At 40.1% G+C, this 8,944-nt stretch overlaps 1 long non-coding RNA gene across 1 annotated transcript in view; it reads left to right on the top strand.

Moving 5' to 3' along the window:
- Positions 1-2,139: 2,139 nt before the first annotated feature.
- LOC126355164 (uncharacterized) overlaps positions 2,140-8,944 on the top strand; it is a 108,442-nt gene continuing 101,637 nt past the window's right edge. Inside the window, exon 1 of the long non-coding RNA XR_007565469.1 lies at positions 2,140-2,227. This is a non-coding gene — a long non-coding RNA (uncharacterized LOC126355164). The remainder of the gene's footprint in view (positions 2,228-8,944) is intronic.

The following is an 8,944-nucleotide window of genomic DNA, read 5'->3' as shown; positions in this document are numbered from 1 at the left end:
GTAATTGTCTATGTTAATTTTTACGTGTGCTACAGTCAGTTGAGGTAACTTTGTAACTATTTTACCACTTTTTGAAAATACTGGACACAAAATAAGTAACAGATCATGACACACATAGTGACAATTTACATCTATAATTATTAAGTGCTTGGAACAGTGGTAATGTATACTAGATATGCCCAGTTAGAGTAATGTTTCAGTTCTAATGCTGGTACAAAGTTAGACAATCATTCACGATAACTTTAGATCCGTCTTAAAAAAAGAAAGAATTTCTCGTGTAAGTAATGGTCTCGATAAATACAGATCACGCCAGTAGGAAATCAAGGGTTAACGAAAAGTAAAAACAAAGAGTATTTGTTCAGTGTCGCAGGTTTACTTTGAAATATCAAGGTATTTGTGTCGACCTGGCATTGTCCAACTTAATTCATTGTCGGCAAACCTCTCTTTACAGGCTACACAATTACAGGATAATAATCACAAGCCTAAAAGCATTTAGGAAGTTGGTACGACACTGAAATGCTAACTAGAAATCACAGAGGTAATAAAAATGTTACTTTTCCACAAAATAACGTAATTAGGTTGAACAACAGCTGTTTGAAGCAGAAGTGGTAAGTGGTACAGAGATACCCTGACTGATAAAAAGTTACACTGATTGACAGTGCTGACTGTTAATTTTACCCACATGTTTCTGAAGGAAACGAATTTCCTAGGTCGGCCCAATATCATTTTTTCCATCGTCAGTTGCTGTACAAGAATGGCCACTGGATATCAGATGTTGCGATTTCTGAAGATTATTACTCTCCAGTTACATACAGGAGATGGATAACTGCTTTATCAGTCAAATACTTCTCCTTCGCTGCATAAAAAGTATCTCCAACTAGAGTAGCCGAAATTTTTAACGCAAGATAGACAACCAAAGTACGTTTCATTAACGGTTGAGTGTTTATATGAAGGTGAACGTCGTGGAATCTGAAATCCGGCAGCTAAAATCATACTTCCATAATGTCTACGTGGCAGAAAAGAAGAGGCATGGGAAAACAGGTGCTGGTAAAACAGATCTGAGAGTCCCATGAAAACTTAGTAAATAATAGCATTTGCAGAAATCGTTAGTACAGGCAGCGTCAGCACAGTATACGGTCGCAGCACGCCCCGGTGTGAAAGTTGTTTGACAGCTGAGGCGACAGAAGCGCTCCAAGCGGTGAGAGAGCAGTTGTATGCGTCGTAAGGGTAATAATGTAGATTTATAATTATGTTTCTACTTAATTAATGAAATAGGTTATATTTTTGCACTATACGAATCAGTGAATTATGAACAAACATAAATTGTCCTAAAATAAATGTAAAAACAGCCGAGTCTTACTTATTAAATGACATAAAATACAACTTATCCGTGAAGAAATAATTCCGAGTATGTGTGTAATTGCATCTTATTCTCCTGAGAGCAAGAGAACATAAATACACATGTCATGCATGAGACGCATAAATTTCTGTTGGTGACTGTTCTTATTATGATAGGCACTTTCCTCTACATGAAAATTTTGTGTGGAGTGTAATGAATCGCCCATTCCTACACTTGATACGACTTTTTGCTACACAAATATTACTTAAATGTAAACTTTTGCTTCAAAAATGTTGAATTTTATTTTCGTTCCATATTCATTGATATGGCTGGAAGTGTAGCGAACGAAGCTTCGTGTTGTTCGGTAGATATACGACATCTTTCTGCGAAGGGTCAGGTCTTCTGGTGTTTACTGGCAATGTTTTGTCATTGAAGAAAAGTGGCATTCATCAGTAAGTATCTATATGTTAAAAAAATCGTAAATAAACTGTCGTGTAATGTACCTTTCCATACCTCCCCCCTCCTCACCCCCCAGCCAGAATCTGAAACCAAAGAATGACAAATTTGATGTAATTTTTTAGTTATTGTCTATTTCGATTGCACTACATACGCCTCATAATGTTACAAATCACATTAACAAAGTACTGGCGCTCACTCATCCAATGTTGTATCCAGAAGTATCACTTGTTGGCCGCTTGGCGCGCTGCTATCGCTTTGGGTAACGTGACGGAATGCAGCGCCATGAGAAGCAGTAGAAAGCTGTATTCGTGAAACGAGGTCAGGTTATAGACTATTTTGGTAATTTATTCATTTGTTCTGATTTCAGACGGTCCTTACACAGTGCATCGAGATGCAGGCCTGGGATGAATTTTCCGAGAAGATGTAACTGTAAGTAGCTGTAGTTCTTTCTTTCTCGTTGAGAAAAAAATTATTTACTATGTAAAATAACAAAGATGTGGTCGTTTCAAAAATACGACAGAAGATGCATTTTATAGGAAATCAGCCTTTGCACACTTGCGCAACGGTATCATTCCCACAATGAATTAGAAGAAATGAAATGTCGTGTGACGAGGGCCTCCAGTCAGGTAGACCGTTCGCTTGGTGCAAGTCTTTCGATTTGACACCTCTTCGGCGACTTGATGGGGGAATATCAATCAGGCTATGGAAGTTTTCAGTCTGCCTTTAACCTAAGCTCCACTTTGTAACGGCGTAAGGAGTCGCCAGACGCTACGTGGGTCAGATTGCAAGTTAAATTGTACGTCTCCTTTCCCGTTTTGGTAACCAGAGTAGGTTAGGGGCACACAAGTCGCCAAAGTGGCATCCAATTGAAAGACTTGGACTCGGTTATTGGTCAGGCGCAATTATTATTTTAATAGCCTCCAACCCTTCTATAAAACGACATATTTTTTAAAAAAGGTTGTTGTTCGTAGCTTTTATCGTTTTCTAAAATTTCGTTCATCTTGTCATGACTGCGTAGCAGTAACAGCGAAATAATAATTAGTTGGTTGAGTACTGCACCATGATCCCCTACAGCGAAAAACAATTTTCAGTTGAAAAATATTCGAGTTATAGATGAAAGCCTAAACTGTAGTTTAAAGGAACGGCGTAAATGTACGACTAATATACTTACACTAGAAGTGTCCTATTACAGAAATTCAAGTCAGCCCATTATGCAAGCTACTACTTTCTGTAAGTACCCGAATACATTTCAGCGTCTTTGTGCCATCATTAGTGGGTGCCTTTATTCAGTTGTGCAAAATGCAAACACGTTTTAAGTGCTAATTACAAGGACGGGCTGAAAAGAAGTGCCTCCGAATTTTTTGTATGAAAACTGTTAAAGCTTTTTATTTAAAAACAAAATTTATTAGCTTTCTACATCTTTATTTTTCGTGTCTACATAGTCATTTTTCAAGGCACGAATCCTAGTATACACACAAATTTCTGCCAACGAGGGTCCAGTTTGTTGATACCGTCACTGTAAATTGTTAGACTTTTTCGATGGAGCCACAGCCTCACCTACGCTTGGGTCGCTTCATCGCAGTCAAAGTTAAGTTCCCGAAGCTGTTCGTTATGTTTTGGAAACAGATCAAAATTGGATGGGGCCATGTCGGGTCTGTATGGAAGATGATCGACGGTAGTAAACCCAAGACGTCGGATTGTTGGTAGACGTCACAACGCTCGTCTGGCATTGTCCTGCCGAGGTAGAGGGTGTAACATGTGTGGACGAACACTTCGAGTTCGTGCTTTGAGTTTTCTGAGGGTTTCTCATGCATCGACATAGTTTACATTACACATGGCAGTGTCACACGCTACAAGTCGGAGCCCTGTAGTGGCATAGGGTTGCAACTTGTGCCAGCGAAGCGGGAAAGTCGACAGGGTAATATGCGTAGCGTATGGTGCATCAAACGATATTGAGAACAGAATAAAAAATTCGGGGACTTTACTTTTATGCACGCCCTCGTATTCTAACAGAATTAGGCCTAAAACCGTTTATGCGTGTTATGGTTATTACTTGACTTTCTACATCGCAGAGCTGTGTAGGGCTCTATTTACATTGTTACACAAAGGTAGCTACAGAACATAACAGTGTAGAGAATAAAATAAGAACCACAACAGACATAAACCATTATTAGGTCTAATTTCGTTGCAATAAGTAGCACTTAAAACATATTTCCATTTTACAGAACGGAATGAAGAGTACCCACTGACGTGTGTGTGTGTGTGTGTTATCACTTCCGCTGGTAAACAGTGACAGTGACAGCTCATTACACAGAACTTCACAGTGCATAAGATGAGGCAAAAAGAAAACATGACAAACTGTGAAAGAAAACAGGCACTATAAAAACATAATACCTCAGGAAAACCACACCATGTGGTAAAAAGCCGTAAAATAAAAACCCATTGATGATGCTGCAACTGCAGTGAAACATGTTTGCGATATAAAACAAAATTGTTTTTTGCTAAAGGCGGACCCCGTCCAGAGACATATATATTGCATATTAGAGCGTTTATAAACAATAGTTGTTTGGATAATAGGCACGTCTGAACCTCTCTAAATTGGTGCACCAACCCCGCTATTGATGGAGCTTCAAAACCAATCAACGGATAATATCCTAGAATTTCCGAAACCGCTCTGCCCCATATCCGAGAAGGTAAATACCGGGTTGGTACCCACATCCTACCTCAGTTACACGATTCGAAAATATTTATGAAAACATGCGCAAGCTTTCACATCAAAACTCATAACATCAGATGCAGATAGAAGGAGTACAAACATTCCATCCCGGGGGGGGGGGGGGGGGGGGGGGCGGGCGAGGGGGCGAGAGGAAGTGCATCCGGCCACCTTCCACCATTAACATTGCCAAATTCTGAAATTAACATGCCGACCCAGTGAAGATACGGAGTGATTCATGAAAAAGAAGAAGAGAACATTAGCTAAACCTCACATTTCAAAATAGTAATGTTTAACTTCAACTGAACGTCATGTCACTATTCTTAAGAGATATCGATCGTCGTTCAGTAAAGTTGCTGCTTACGAAAATATTATTTCGTTCAATAACTAAGTGAATAAAGATTTTTGAGTATTTTCCTGCGTGGTTCAAATCATCTCTTTACCCAGCAACTGGCTTCCATGTGTGGAATCTTTTCTGAAGCAATAAGAGCGTCCATTTTACATGGTACAACAGGTATTTTAAAGATTGTCGAGCTAAAACAGTTTTTCCATTTCTCGCATTTTACCAGTGACATAAGGAGCAGTGTTCAGTACATCGTGCGCGGGAATGAAAATCGACTCCCAGTTAGCACTCGAACGTAGGTCAGTTTGTGGAATAAATAAAGTTTCAAATAGCGTGCAGTGAAAAGAGGGAAGAGTTGCAGTGCATTTTCAGCTAGCATGAAACGAGGGGTTACCGGTACGCTGGTTCCGAACAAGGGTGGTCTGTGGCGAGGGGCAGTTCTGTTTTTAGCCGGGAGGGCGCGGTGAACAGAGAGCAGCTGCGCGGGATGTGTGGAGGACGGCAGCCGGTGGGGTCCGCCGTTCGAGGCCCGGCTAACCCCGATGTGTAATTAGCTGAATAGACAGGTATTGATCTAGCCGGCGCGCTGCCTTTGTTTGCAGGGGCGCAGCCGCAGCGCCCCGTGGAAAGCTCTGCAACTCGCCGGTTTACACAGGGTCTCGCGGGGCAAGACAATCCAGGAGGCGGCCCGCATCACTTCGCTGGCCGGTCATCGACATATGTCAACGTGTAGATATATATCAAGTGGAGGTGTTCGTGGATCGCAGCAGAGGAAGCCGCATCTACACTCTGCAATTGTTTCATTCCACCTACTTGTACCCTTCGCAACCCGTTCCGCACGTGAAGGATTAGTGCACACACAACCGGAGGAAACGACAGTTTCTTATACAGAATGTCCCATTTATGTTGAGCATGCAAAATAACCTTTTGTGCAAAATAAAAAAAAATGTATCAAAACCACGCCAGATAACGTTTTGGCAGAAGCAAAACAAAAAATGTATCAAGCAGATGTTTTTTAGCTACCAGTGGGCCAAAAACCAACATGATCTCCTTTATTGTGTCTTAGTTCGTGCCGGCCGATGTGGCCGTGCGGTTCTAGGCGCTTCAGTCTGGAACCGCGTGACTGTTACGGTCGCAGGTTCGAGTTCTGCCTCGGACATGGATGTGTGTGATGTCCTTAGGTTAGTTAGGTTTAAGTAGTTCTAAGTTCTAGGGGACTGATGACCACAGATGTTAAGTCCCATAGTGCTCAGAGCCATTTGAACCATCTTAGTTCGTACGAAGTGGACAACAGTACGTCTTTTTTTAATAGCAACACATTTTATTATTCGGCAGCACACTTCCTCTACTCGCGACCTGTTTAAAAATGTGTTACAGTGTACCATTCATGCATTAGGATGTTCTTATAAAAACGTAACACAAAGTTGACGGTGACTGTTTTATTCTAGCACGCAGTGCAAGTACTTTGGGTAAAATAATTAGTATGTTTCATGGATATGAAAATAAACATATGGAAACAAGGAAAATGGTTACCAGTTATTCAGTCAACCATCATCAGGAATTATGATGCCATTCATAAACCAATGACTGCCTTTACTGTAAACAACATATCGTTAATCGTTGTCGTTCCACATATACTAGTATTAATATCGGAACGTGAAGGGTTCAACTGTGTGAAGACGACCTGAGCTTTACTTCCAGCAGAAAAAATTCCTCGCCATTTTCGGTGCTGCATGCTCTTGCCTTTAATAAATTTGTTTGTAATGTACTAGCTTTCGGGTAACGAAGAGCATCTTTGTTGGTGCCAGCGTTTATGCATACATAAAAATAAACGGAGACCGTTAGAACGTGCACAGTGTGCTGGAACTGGAAATTCAAAGTCAGTTTTGTGTTACGTTTTTAATAATGTTATGTCTCCATGAATGGCACACTGCGATACTTTTTTGAACATGCTTCGAGGAGCGGAAGTGGACTGCAGAACAAAAAACATAGGGTGCTATCTAAAAAAAAAAGACATACTGCTTTTCGTATCTTCGTAAAAATCAAAGTTCAAGAAGAGCAGACATGTTATTTCATGTCAACCTGGTAGCTAAACAACATTTGATTGACACACTTTTTATTTTTTTATTTGGGATTATCAGGATTGAAATCTCCAAATTTCTTCGACTCTATCGATCTTACGGTATCATTTTCTTTACATTGTGTCCAATAAACTATACTCGCACTGTGAATGGAGCAAATTACGATCCTCACACACCGACTGAACTGCAGAGATTGAACGGTATTTCCTCCGTATTTTGATGTTCGTACTGACTGTTCTGTTAGCGTAAAAAAAAAACGGATGCAGAACTGTCCACTTACATGTATTGTTCAAAATGTGACAGTTAAGATTACGACAGAGAGTAAGCGACGTACCATCGACTGTCTTAAACTCTCAAGAATCTCACGAATTTAGCGCACTATTCCAGAGAATGCGGCGGTCTTAGCAGCCCATTCACGAGTTTCCTATCACCGAACTCTCCTTCAGTAGAAATAAAATTAGGGCTTTCACGACCGGTCATTTAAAACGTTCACGTCGTTACGTGCAACTGTATCTAAAGCATCTGAAATTTAAACAAAATGTGTACTTCTTTCTCCATCCACAAAATTTTATTGGGATTTATTTTCTGCGCATTTGGTCAGAAAGTACTGACAGTATTCAGCTCTGCAGTCACTATTATCTTTACTGAGAGAGTGGATTATGGAAGAAGTGTTAAAGCTGACTTGAAAGAACTTAAAAAAGCAATAAAAACAAAATAAACTCATTGAAGAACTACTTCGTTGTTAACAACACTTTTGTTCTAACACACGCCGTATTATTTGAATTTCGAAGTGTCACTGACACTGTTGTCAAGTATGGATGTGAATATTTTTCATGTTAACACTTAAACCTATTTCAACGTTTTCTGGAATACCGACACTCAGAGATGTTAACACCCACACCACACTAGGTACCCATTATCCGCAGTAGCAACCCTTAACTCACGAGGTGGAAGCTGGCTGATCGGTTGATTTGGCGGAAGTTACCAGCCACGTCATCGGTCCCATCACGTTAGGGAAGGACGGGAAAGAAGTCGACTGTGTCCTTTCAGAGAAACCATCGCGGCATTTTCATGAAGCGATTTAGGGAAATCTCAGAAAACCTAAATGAGGGTGGCCGGACGCGGGTTTGAACCTTCGTCCTCCCGAATGCTAGTCGAGTGTACTAACCAATGCGCCGCCTCCCTCGGTAACTCACGACGTGAGTTTTCTGTAACGTTTACTACGAGGTGGAGTCCCTGAGACCCTTGTATGTAAACCGAGATTTAAGGTGCAAGTCATTTGAAAACTTCAAGCTATTTAACATTAATTTTTACAGCTATTAAAGTGTTTCTTAGTTACTCCTTGTCGGTTTTATTGCACTAAATAAAGCTTGCAGTAATTTTCTGTATATCGCACAAAATCACATACTTTGTGCGGTTCTTTTTTCTAAATAGTAGACATAAACAAACTGTTACAGAACTGAATTTCACATTATGAAAAATTATAATGTCTTTTAGAAAGTAAACTTTCACATAGAACTAAATGCCATGGTTGAAACTTGTATATAAAAACTGCTCTCGACATGTACAAAAGGAGTCTGTAAAATTGGCATTTAATTCTGAAATGTATATTTTTCTTTGTCACCACTCATATCACATTTGATTTTAACTAATACTTTAAGTATTTTATTGGAGAAACAGAAAGGTCTACATCACAGTTGTCCTGAACTTCTTCCTCTGAATTATCCTCCACTAACAGAGCTGTGATCATTCTCTTCCGTAAAATCGTTGTCTTTTTCATCTATTTTTTGAGCTATAAGACTTGACACCTACCTCTATCCACCGATTAACAATTTAATCAAACTTAGGATCGTTAGAAGTGACACGTTCCTGTGAACTCATTTTGGACTTTGCTAAAGACAACAGGTACATACAATATGTGATCAGAAGTATCCGGTCTCCCCAAAAAACACGGTTTTCATATTAGGTGCATTGTGCTGCCACCTACTGCCAGTTACTCCATGTTAACG

The sequence above is a fragment of the Schistocerca gregaria genome, chromosome 3, assembly GCF_023897955.1.
Source record: "Schistocerca gregaria isolate iqSchGreg1 chromosome 3, iqSchGreg1.2, whole genome shotgun sequence".
Taxonomy (NCBI): domain Eukaryota; kingdom Metazoa; phylum Arthropoda; class Insecta; order Orthoptera; family Acrididae; genus Schistocerca; species Schistocerca gregaria.
The sequence above is the reverse complement of the archived record's forward strand: the minus strand, read 5'-3'. Positions and strand labels throughout refer to the sequence as shown.